This window comes from Schistosoma haematobium, chromosome 4 (genome assembly GCF_000699445.3).
Source record: "Schistosoma haematobium chromosome 4, whole genome shotgun sequence".
NCBI classification, from domain to species: Eukaryota; Metazoa; Platyhelminthes; class Trematoda; order Strigeidida; family Schistosomatidae; genus Schistosoma; species Schistosoma haematobium.
Genome location: NC_067199.1, coordinates 17,541,279 through 17,554,006, shown reverse-complemented (window position 1 = coordinate 17,554,006; position 12,728 = coordinate 17,541,279). Strand labels below are relative to the sequence as shown.

General features: G+C 31.8%; 2 protein-coding genes across 3 annotated transcripts in view; one reads left to right on the top strand and one right to left on the bottom strand.

Annotated features, from left to right (window-relative positions):
- RAD51C (DNA repair protein rad51c) overlaps window positions 1–9,984 on the top strand; it is a 42,813-nt gene extending 32,829 nt beyond the window's left edge. The window contains exons 16-20 of the mRNA XM_035734403.2: window positions 5,018–5,175; window positions 6,365–6,516; window positions 7,000–7,131; window positions 8,570–8,836; window positions 9,813–9,984. The gene's annotated coding sequence lies outside the window, so the exon portion shown is untranslated. The remainder of the gene's footprint in view (window positions 1–5,017; window positions 5,176–6,364; window positions 6,517–6,999; window positions 7,132–8,569; window positions 8,837–9,812) is intronic.
- The window catches only part of MS3_00007543 (uncharacterized protein), a 93,089-nt gene continuing 89,249 nt past the window's right edge, over window positions 8,889–12,728 (bottom strand). The window contains exons 21-22 of one of the 2 annotated variants that reach the window (XM_051215834.1): window positions 9,744–11,729; window positions 8,889–9,285 (exon numbers count right to left, since the gene is read on the bottom strand). The gene's annotated coding sequence lies outside the window, so the exon portion shown is untranslated. Of the gene's footprint in view, window positions 9,286–9,743; window positions 11,730–12,728 lie in introns of those variants that run through there. The other variant, XM_051215835.1, reaches the window with a different exon arrangement.

Here is a 12,728-nt window from a genome sequence, read left to right as displayed (position 1 = left end):
CTCCTTCTAGATGACACAAAACGATGTAATGAGAGAAATAAAAAATTGGTAATAGACTAAGGACTATACACAAGATCGGACACTGAATTTAAAAGTCTCAGTATGATCACTACAAGCTTTAATTGTCGAAATCATAGTCAAGTAGCTGAAATTTTCAAACTCTTTCTTTTAGTAATATGCCTCGATCTTGAGTCAATATCATAGATAACTTACTATCTTTCTGTAGACTTGTCTGACTTAGTTGTTCACGAATAATTTCGTTATTTTGGGGACAGAAATCATCTCCCTCACTCCACAAAACACTTTAAAATGAAATAGTGTATTTATATGCAAATGTGGCATTTCGTAGCTTTTACTTCCCCTTCTCAGAGAAATTTATTCTATTCTAAATGTAACGGTAAAAATTGGAATGGTTTTATAATATTTTTCAATTTCATAGTAGTACTTTCTCTGTTATTTATTTATATGTTCATTAGTACTCGGTTCAGATTTGCATAATTTCCTTTCTAACTCTATTCTTCGACTTTTGTCTATTAGTATTATTATCTTTGATGCTTTATTAAGCATGTATTTGATTTTTGCAATGTTCTTTTTTGATGAATTAAAACAAAGAAAAGCAATATTGTTTGGGTTTTTATTTAACGATCATCGATAGTTTGACAGCATGAATTTCTTTAAGTGTTATTAGTAATTGAATATGAAAATTTAGAGTTAACTATACCGACGAGAGATATGATGAGTATGTGGTTAATAAGTGTACAGAATTTTTCAAAGTTTCTCGTGTAGTGTTAGCGGTTTAGTATATAGTAATATTTATCAGTAAGGTTGTTCGATAGTTTTAGGGAAAGTCATGATTCCTACGAGCTGTCAACCCTTGCCAATTAATTAAGCACGCTATATTTATGCGTTCTAAACCTTGGATGAAGCATTCTGGAACTAAATTATATTCATGAACGGGTTGTTTATGTAAGAATGTTAGCGCCTAACTCTCTGTAGTGATCGATTCGTCTTACTCAAGTTTTCCTGTTTGGTTTTTGATCCAAGTAATTTGATATAAACACTAACAACCAATCGTTGAAATGGTCTACGAAGTTCAGCTAACCATCCATTCATGCACACGATAAATTAGTTCTATTTCATCTCGTTAAGGTGCTTTGTTGTCCAGCTTATTCGTCAAGATTGACCACTTAAGTCATTGACTAGTGACTGGTTCTTGAGTTTTTTACAAACTTTCTACAACCCTGTAAAACATATTCATGTGATTAGGTTATCTATAAGTAATTTATCGATATTATTCACTTCTAGGGACGAATGAGGTAAGATATCACACTAGTCCATTAATTTATTTACTGTTGTTGTGAGTCGTGCGTAAAAGTCCATAATGCCTGAATAAAGTTCATGCAATAATTTCGATCACTTGTTGGTGACTTTAGGTGATATAACTTAAAATTAGTTGAATTCAGTTAAAATTAGTTCCTCTTATTATATCCTCATCGATTCTGACTCTCGATTTTATTCATTATTTTCCAACCACTCTATGTACTCAGTTTTTTAGCTATCATCGATTCTACTGTTATTTCGAATTCTTCTCTACATATAATATCAACTTAATCTCACCGTCTTGGTGTGATGTGATGATTTGGGTCGGTGTACATTTGCATTCAGGTTGTACGCTGGTTAATCCCTGACAGACTGATATTTAGTCTACTTTTTCAGTTTCTGTGATGTATAATTAAAATCACTATATTACGCCCTTCAAAATCCTTCCACTGCATTTTCATCTCATATCTAGATAAAATTTGGAAGCTTCTCGTAATAGAGTATTCAGATTGTACGAATCACTACAAGTGGATCCACTGTAATTAATAGGTGTCAATATAAGGTTACAAATATAAATATTTTGTGTTCAGTTGGTCATAAGTAATTTAAAATCTGATTGGATCAAGTTCCCACACATTATTAGTACACCGAGATGAAATTATAAAAAAAAATGCCAGTTTAGTAGAAGTAGTAATAGTATTTGTAGTACTAGAAAAGGTTAGTCACAGATAATATGATTAGAAAAGACAGAGTGAATTAGCAGAATAGCAAGTATAAGTATTTTAAAACATAGTAAATTCATCTACTCCATTGCGACTGATTCTAAGCCGTGTTACTCAATGTCTCCAACCATTTGTTACGATAATTACTCGAACCCAAACAATGTAGCCTTCACCTACCTACAAAGCTTACTCCATCACTTAGTGACCTCATGATCTAATACCAATTTTGGCTTCGTCACTTATACAAGAATTGATCAGTTACTTGTATATAAACTATTGAATTATATGTTCCCTACTTTTTTAACCAAATAACTTTTAGTTTCAAGTTATCCTAAAATACCGTTGCACTATTAAAGAAAATAAATACAAGTCCAATATTTTGAATTCGTGTTCACAAACATAAGTAACTGTTTAGTAATGAGCAATAACCCTTTACTTCGGCTCCCAGTACCAATCTAAATCTACTAGTATAGAGGAGTAAACCATAGAATTCAGTGTCCTAGTAGTACACAATGCTGATTTATTCATAGAAAGAACGAATCAATAGACTTTGAATTTACGTGTCTAATTTTTCATTGTGACTGACGTTTATTATATTGTTAAAGCTATTCATTAGAAGTTAGATTTCCTTTATTTTTTTACACAAATAACCAGTGGAAAATTATTTTTTTCTCTCTTTACACTAAATTGATCTACTCCAACAACAACAAAAACTGGTCTTTATTGTACAGACAGATAGATACTATGAATACGCTTAAGAAAACTGGAAAAAAAGATATTCTTCTCATAAACAAGTATTAATTAAAATTAAATTACAGGTCTATTGAATTATTTCAAGCGATTAACACCAATCATATTTAGCTTTATATTAAATATAAAGTAAAATTGAATTGTAAATTCTATATTAGTTTTGTGAAAAAGAATAATAAATAAATTATTTTATACATAGATTATGAATTGATGGATGTAATGTTATTAATCTAATGTAATTATTCCTTTTTAAATATTGTTGCTGGGTACAGGTTTTGTAGATCTATTCTCTTGAAGATTATTCATTGCATTTATTGGAAACTATTTCTTTTTCATTTAAATATGTAATACTAATATCAGGCTTTATGTTTAAATAATAATACGTCAAATATTGATAAATAATATAGAAAGAAAATTCTTTATTTTTTACACTAATCCACTACCAGAGGTTACATAGAATGCTATTGATTTCATAATGAATTTAGATTAAGTATACTTTTCTTTAGACTAAACGTGATTAATCAATATAAAGTCAGTTAAGTTCTCAACGTTGGGGACGTTAGATCCCCAGAACTCACTTGGGAAAGGACCTAATTTTGTCATTTTATTTAGAAAATTTGAATTTCTTTGTTTTCGCTCCAAAGGCGCTCTTGTCACCTTCATGTCGTATTTCTCACTGGGAAATATCTTAAATGCTATTGGTCCGTTGCGTCTTTTATTATGCTATTTGGTAACTCTCCCCAAGGACGGTTTTGCACTGTATATGTACGTTTTGAATTGTGTTTGTTGTTATCTCTCGTTTCTGGCTGTTTTGCAGAATATACTTCCCATTCCAAGCTTGGGCTTCTCCCTCTAGTTAGCGGGGCTGAGACGCATCAATAGCTAGCTTACTGGTCTTTGGTCACCGAGTCTTGTTCTCGTTCGCCGATTAAGGGAACTCGTGATAGCTTCAAACCTAGCACTCAATAACTGTGTTGGTATATTTGATTTATTATTGTAAGAGGTTGGTAGATCATGGATGGAGTAACACAATGATAACGTATGTAATATTTATCATCTGGTAAATAATATCAATGTTATCAGAAAGCTTTTCAATGACTGTCAGTTTGTGTGGTGTATACATAGTTTCATGAAACAATCGTAAAAATATCCTTATCAAACTATATTGAACTGGTGGCATCCTGTAATCGTTTATGTTACAGGATTTTCCTTACTTCATTTATGAGTTTCCAGTACAGAAGTCCTGGATTAGGACAAAATGACTATCTAGTAATTCATTATTTCTGTTTTTACTTTAGATGACATTTTCAAAACAGGAAAAAATACATCAAAATGTTTTTTTCATAACTAAATGACATTACTTTAATTGAATAACTGATACAATTGTAGTCGATTTCGATTAAAAACTCTGGTGTTTTTTACTATTGTAGAAAATCTTGGTTTGCTATTCAGTCAGTCAGTCAGTAACAACGTGGAACTTCGTACGTACGTACATCAGTTCGAGTTGCCACACCACATTAGCACAGAGATGCAATTGTCGATTCAAATCCTGCAGTGGTAGAGGGGCTAATAATATAAGCAGTAATCGGAAACATTAGGGTTTGAAGATGTGATTTAAAGAGTATAATCCAGTGAAACAAACTTGGAAAGAGAAAAAAAGAGATAAGGAGGATTCAGGAGATTAGAATTTGGGAGAACACAAAGAGTGGATGCACCTGCGCCATTGCAAACGATTTTGAGCCATGTAATTCAGAGTCTCTAATGGTTTGCTATTATTTCTTATGGAATAATAAATTTAGAAATATAAGCCAGCTTATTGGTCTAAAATTTGTGTATTCACTGCGATATATATGAAGATTTGGGGCTCGACTCTGTGCGGTTGTGGATTCGAACTCCTGAGGAGTTCTATGCTAGAAAGAAGCATATGTACGGTGCTTCTTAGCTCAAATGGTTGTCTAATTATTGTCGATTCGTAATTCAGGGTACAAATTTCAGCAGTCTCCACAATCCCTCTGTGCTAACCATTAAAGTATCAAATATTGTAATATCTTTTCCGTTATATTTTCAATAAAACATTCTCTCCTATCATATCACTTGAAAGTAAATCAATATTATATTATACATTTATCATGTTTAATTAATGCAACTTCTATATTAATTAAAAGAATATTTCAAATTATTTTCGAAATTAATGTATTTATTTCTTAAATTTACGATCTTGACAGTCTTCAAGCTTGTGTTAATGTACAAATTCCCAAATGGTTCAGTGGTCTCAATGGACAAGCTTTGTTTCTAGATACTGAAGGAAACTTCATACCTGAACGTGTTCGGCAAATAGCTTCTGCATTGGCAGATCATTGTAAACATCATTATATTGAATCAAGTGAGATGGCATTTTATTACTCATTTCATTTTTAGTTAGTATTCATCATATATTGATATCATTTGAGGTACTATTGAAAATCACGGAGCACTGAGTAGTTTTTTGTACGGGATCGAACCCCTTTCGGCCTCACAATGAACCCTGAGCTACTATGTTAGCGTCTGATGGTACAATTTCATCAAGGAGATTCATACTTGATTAAGGCAGTTGTACGTGCTCCTTGGTTTTCAACAGTATCCTGGATGAAATCAGTCTATGATGAAAATTGACTGCACAGTAAACCAATTTACACGAAACCTTTTCATATCCACATTTTTATTTTTCGTGATCGATTATGCTTTTCGATGGTTTGTTTTACCAGACCCTTCAGCATTTATAGATCACAGTTAAGTTGTATTTCGAAAGATGTAATATTTAGTTGAATATTATTCAGAAATTAATCTATAGGAATAACAAAAACAATAAAATTGACTATTATAACTAATAATAAACAGTCGGTAATGTTATGACTTTATGTCCGGCTTTTTATCACGTGATTTACCCACCAATCAAAATAAGACATATACAATCTTAGCACCGTGCCAAGCCAATGACGTTCGACCGGTAAGGGCAGCTTAACGTCCTTATTGGTCTTACGTCCGCCTATTCCGTCCACTTGAGTCCAGAACACCAATACCAGCTTCCACTATGCGAATCGAATATTTTATTTTAGACATACTGGGTTTATATATCAACCAAACAGACCGCAACGCACCATAAAATAGGAAATAACATTTGTACACAATAAAGCCAAAAAGTGACTGTGAACGTGGGAGGCAGTAGTTGATAAACTGAGCATAATTTAGGGACAGTAAATCGTATAATAATAAATTATAGGTCAAAATGAAGCTTATTATAAGAGGAATATAAATATACATAATCTAATTATTGAATAGTTACACCATAAGAATATATAGATAATATTAGTCAATTATTATGTCTCAGAAGTTACTCGTGATTTAATCTTTGCTCGGATATAACACGTAAACTTTTATGTTATTTTACACAACTTTCGCTAAGTTAACTGTTATTTTATGCATGCTAAAATTATCTTCATTCATCTGTTTTTCACTGACTCAATTCTCTTAACTTATGTAAACCCCTCAAATATTTCATAACTGTTAGTATTATTACGTTGATTTATTAATAGATCCGGAAAGAACAGATGAATCTTTCATTAAAAAATATTGTCCAACTGTTGAAAGTCTAATGTCTGGAATTCACTACATACGAATAACTGATCATTTGAAGTTATTAGCTGTTTGTCGACATTTAGAACAATTTTGTGACCAACATCCTTTGGTAAATTATTATTATTATGTATATGATCTTAAATGCGTTGAATTTATTCTATTATCTATGGATGAAAGTGATTTATCTCACAAGTAAAGGTAGTCTAGACTACTTTTGTATTGGAATATGCCGATGGATTCTCATGTGTCAAACGTTAAACTCAGTGCGAAACAACAACCGATTATAGTTGGTATTTTAATATTTTTTGAATAGTATATGTAGTAAATCGTGCTGACAGTTTGGTTCGTATTACTACTTCTATGTGAAGTGAATAATTCTTTCCAGTTACATACTAAGTATTATTTTAATATTTCTTTAGTTCAGTGGGATTTAAAACATTGAAGTTATTCGTATTTAAATTAGGGGAAATTACCAGTTGAAATATCAAGAGAGAAAAATTTATTCGGTGAAGAGGTCCTTTACTTTTTAAGGAAATTCATCAACTCTGATATAGCTGATTTTAGCCACAAATGTTTATTGATCTTAATTCAGATTCGACTGATTGTGGTTGACAGTATCGCTCTCCCATTTCGTTACGATTTTGATGATATTCCTCAACGTAATAGATTATTGGCAAGTGTAACACAAATGTTACTCTGCGTTGCTGGGCGTCAACAGGCTGCGGTAAGTCATCTCAATATTTATTGTATATCCTTGACGAATTTGTTATTCTAGTTTCATCCCAGTAAATAAATATACACTATGGTATATTGGATTATTTTATATGGTTTTTTTTAATTTTCAATATTTTGATTATCGTTTTAATTATCAGTCTAGTTGGGAAGAGTAAATACTCAACTTTCAGTGAGTGAGTAACACATATTCAGATACTGCTTCACTTATTCTTACAAATCATTCCCACAATAAGATATTATTCATGCCTTAATCACCTTGTTCTGTTAAAGTGAGGTTTAATTAAAATATAATAAGTCCATGATCACCATTCGTTAGTGTTTCTTCACTATTATACATTTATTTGTTTGAACTACGGAAGGGTACTTTTCTCTACCATTTGTTATGCTAGAGAAGACGGCAATTACGTGAAATGTTGATATGCGTGATTTATGTGTCATAATTGTGCTACTCATGAGTAACTACGTTTTTACCAAACAATTTTCATCCTTGCATTTCTTTGTTTAGTAAACTAACTTCCCTTATTGATTGACATTTTTTTCTGTCCGGTTATATTAAACCAGCTAGCTTTGTGCCTATCTATGCTGAGAGTTGAATGTTGTTGCTGAGTAAGTCACCTTCAGTGGGAGTTTTAACATAAGCTAATTACTGTAGAACCACTTATTGTTTATGTGTGTTCATACACAAACATCTTGAAAAATTAAGAGTTTTCTATCTGTGATCGACCTCAAGGAGAACTGATTGTCTGAATTAATATGCATAGTTTAGCCTGGTGGTGATTACTCACAAAAAAACACTTACGACTCGTAGCATCCGCTTGATGAACGTATTTGAGAAGAAAAAAAAGAACTGACTAGCGAAGGAAGTAGTTTCCCAGTGAAATGGAAAAATGACACAAAATATAGAGTACGAATAGCATTTATAGGTAATTGTCACTTTAAACGTAAACAATTGTAATGTACAGGTTTACTTTATGTCGTTTAGCAACGAGTAGAATTTAAATACCCGATTACTAGGCTAAATTTGTACTCGCCATATCGAGTCCTTATTTGGTTGACTGGCCCGGTTTCGTAACTAAAACTAATTTTCGGAGATCTTTTTGCTTTTGAATTCCTCCCAATAAGTTATACATCTTTTTCACATACAAAAGATTGACAATTAATATTTGGACTTCTCAGCTGTTTAACGCATTACTCGTTTGATTTATCGTGTATTATAGTGCATTTCATCTATGTTGATGTGGATGGATTCATATGTAACAATCATGTTTGACTGTTGGCTTTAGGTGAACATCAATATCAAATGTTTGGAAATACAACGCTTTACTAGCGTATTTTTGTTTCTCAAATAAAAATGACTTACAAAAATATTAGGATTTCTACTTAGTTTATTTAATTCACTCTGATTACATTTAGTTTATGATTTTCAGGTTATTCTTACAAATCAAATTACAACTAAATTCGATGCGAAAAATCTGAATTCAGAACAATTTGATTGTGTTATAGAAGAAGAGAAAGTTGTAAAAGAGCAATGCAGAATCGATCAAAATTCATGTCTAGTACCGGCACTTGGAGATAGTTGGGGGCATATTTGTTCTCTCCGTGTTTTCTTGACACGTCTAACTACAGGTATTCGTCAAGTAAAACTGCTGAAACATCCTGGAAGACCATATGGTGTTGGATATTATCAAATTACAGTAGGTTAACACAATATTTTCTTGGGTTATTAGTGCTTGTAGTGTTGAGACATAATTTTGTAGATGTAACGGAACTTTGTATTTATTAACAAACAAACACCGGTATAAGGTTATGCTACACTTATTCTTATAATCTATAAATACTTTTTTATACCAAACACTTTTGTGATGGCTTCCTCCGTGATGATTGGTATTTATTGATCAAGGAAGAAATGTGATAAAGTAACCGAATAAAAACTTTTTATTCACCAACATCAAATATGTAGCGTCATTATATGGTATTGTTGTTTCTTCCAACAGTCGAATCTCACTTCATCTTGCTGTTCACATTAAGAATTATTACTCCTCTTTTTGATGTAACTCATTCATGAAGTATACGTTTGAGTATTTTGCTTTGAGTTACACTTTTTCGTGAGAGCTAGTAATAGTGCGTGTTGTGGGATTCAAATCTAAAAAGTAGTTGAAAGACGAATGCTATGATCACACTAAAGCTACTGTTTCGCTATAATTTTAAGAAGTGATAGATTAAAACTAAATCGCGCACTATACATGAAAAAATCACATAATGAGAATATTTAAAAAAAACGACTAAGCTAGAGATCGAAGTGTGGAAAACTCAATTTATTTTGCGTATCTGTTCTCAGTATAGCAAAATTATATTCATTGGATAATTTCTAAATGCTTAAAGGTTTATGTACAGTTACTAACTAGTTTTTACATAGAGGGTAACGTGATGTAACGACATGAACATATATATCTTTGCGAATCGAATTTCATATTGATGCTTTTTTATCAAACAACGATTACATCATAATTAGAAATGTTCTTTATCTCTTGTTATTAATTAAAATAACAAATAGTTACTATTCAACAATAAAAACATAACATTTCTGAATAATCTACGTACTGTGTTTATTTTTCTATAAATACACTTTAATACAACATCCTCATTGTATTTTTTTCCTTCTGTTTTCAGACTGGTGGTATTCGTGATCTTGTTCAAAACAATAAATGTAATAAACACTTGCCAGAGTAATCAGTTTTGTTTTAAAGGATACAAATAGCTAAAAAAACAATAGACAATATTTCATTTTTGCTTCCCAAATCACACAATGTTGACAACAAAGACACTTATTTGAGAAAAAGGTATAAAATATTTTCTATTTCTACTCTCGAGGGTCTATGCGTTTAGTTTGGTGGTAGTGAAGAAAAAAAAACCAAAACACGATTTCACACTATATATATATTTTTAATCTGCTGATTGATGAAGGCGACTAAAGAGGTAAATTAATTCCGCTTACACATAAATATAAGATTAAAAAACAAAACCTGAGCATGAAGTACGTATCATCATCATAATTAAAAAGAATAAATAAACAAATATGGTAGCTGAACTTTTTTACATCACTAGTTATGTGTTATATAACGATAGTTGACTTATAACTTCTACCATTTCACTCAGTACACATGTAATAACTCATTGAATTGCTTGAAAATATTTTATTAAATATATTATAATAAATATTTTTGTAACAAAAAAGGCAATTAGGGAATATTTGAAAAGTAGGGAGGCAAGAATTTAATCGACATTTTTACTAATTTTTATATGTAGCATGTCACAGATCGTTAATTTTGACATTCAAATTAAGTAGGAATTCAAGAGTAGTCATCTATAAAAGCGGAAAGTTCTAAGATAAATACAATAACGACATACATAAGCAAATATATAAATGTCTATATCACTGATAACCAATTGATTATTGTTTCCATTAGTTCTATAAGTAAAGTGGACTTTAAAATGAACATGAAGGTTATTTCACACCAGAATAATATTATTATAATGAATGTTGGTTGGAAGATAAGTAGAACAATTAGTTGTATACAACCGAATTGTGTTAGATATATAAGAACAAGAAAGTGAAATTCATCACATCAGCAAATACACACACAAAAACAAGAGGTTATTTTTTATAAAAACAAAATCACTTACATAATAATCTCTATCAGCCTGAGTTGAATTCGGCCTGGAATATCCAACTATACGTCAACTTTTCAAGAGATTCAAGAGAGTTCATCGATTAATATTGATAAATGAATCATTACTATTTAAATAAATACGATCCAAATCGAATAAAGATAAAACCACAAAAAAAAGCAACACGACTAGATTATCACATTTATTGAAAATAATAACTATATTGGTGTATTTCTTACAATGTAAATGTTTAATTCTCATAGTAGATATTTCCCTTATTATTAATATATTCATTTCCTATTGGAATGAATTGCGAGAGAACAACATTTAATGGAAATAGATCAGAATTCTAAACAATAAATGTGAGAAACCCATCAACGGACAGACGACTAACGGAAAATAATAATCAAAGTTCAAATTCTTTCTGTGATAATCTCAATCTAGCTGTTTTTAGATCCGATAAACTTTCGTTATATGTAGTTGCTTGTAATAATGGCTCAGATATATCTTTCGATGAAAGTGGTTGACGTCCACCTGTTACAACTGTTGTTGTCAGTGGTTGCGTTGTAAGGGGTTGATTAGTGATTGTTTTCTGTTGACAATTTTGTTTATTAATAGATGATTGAGAATTAGTAAATGAAGCAGGTTTTGATTGATTATCAAGTGTGTTTTTAGATTTACGTTGTAATGTATTAATTATAATTGGATCATTTAAAGAACACATTGGTCCTTCATAAGTCATTGTTTCAAGTCGGGGTTCTGAAATGAATGTAGTTGGCTTTATAGATGTACTGTTCGAGTGTAATTGTTGGTGATGTTCAAAAGCGGTGGAGAGATGTTGACTATAGAATTTAGTAAACTTCAGGTGACTAGTTGGGATTGTTTCTTTATTATCTTCCTTGATGATGCAGTTTTTATCTAAATAAAAGTATTAGAATACTAGCGTCAGAAATTAATTAAGTAATTTAATTACACGCAGGAGAATATTATCATATGTTCCGTCCGGTAACACATAAGATGGAAAAAGATCAAGCATAAGTTTTGAGTTAGTAATCCATTTTAGTCCCCCGAATCCCTGATACGGCCGAGAGTGGGGAAAATCCGCTCTCCCTCTTAAAACGCTCTCATTAGGTTGCGGGCATAAAGTCATTAGCAGGGAAATCTTACTCATTGCCTTTTCGTGGTGGGGGTGCTGTTTACTAAATTGAGAGGATGAAAAGGGGATGTCCGGAGCTTTAACCGGGTTGGTGGATACGGACGCCTACCTAGCGGCGTCGGAAAACTCTGATTCCAAACCAATGGTGCACATCGGCTCCAGGATCTTAAGGGAACAAATGGTGTATGAACCTACTCCTGGTCACCGGATACCATCGGGATGCATCCCGAACGTTGCTACACTACCTTATGGATTAGGCCTCTAGGTCAGGATCAGGGAGTGCCCCTTAAAAAAACTACATGCTTCAATTTGGGGACCCGGATAGTATCCAAGCCTATACACATTCAAAGATTTGTATGAGGCATGGATATTGTGGTTCCACTTTATGCTAATTTTTGTGTTTAAAATATATAAAAAGTGATCCATTTGAAATTAATTTACATTATGAAGTGAAGTTTAATGATAGACCATGGGAAGTTTTTCGTTACCTAGATTAAAAGTTATTCAGATGTAAACTGATACCTCAGACTCGAGACATTCGCCAGTTTAAACAAGAATCTATGTAGCGTTGAAGAATAAATACTCAAGACCAATCGAGTTTGTTGTGACAGATAAATAAATAGTCAGTGGGAAACAAAAATATAAGGACCCTGAGCCTTAATGTTTGGAGGAGAAAATCTCATGAGAAGTAAAATAAGTTTATCAAGTAAGGGTAAACTAATGGATTATCTAATAAGAAATTCTAAAGAAACCACTTGCGG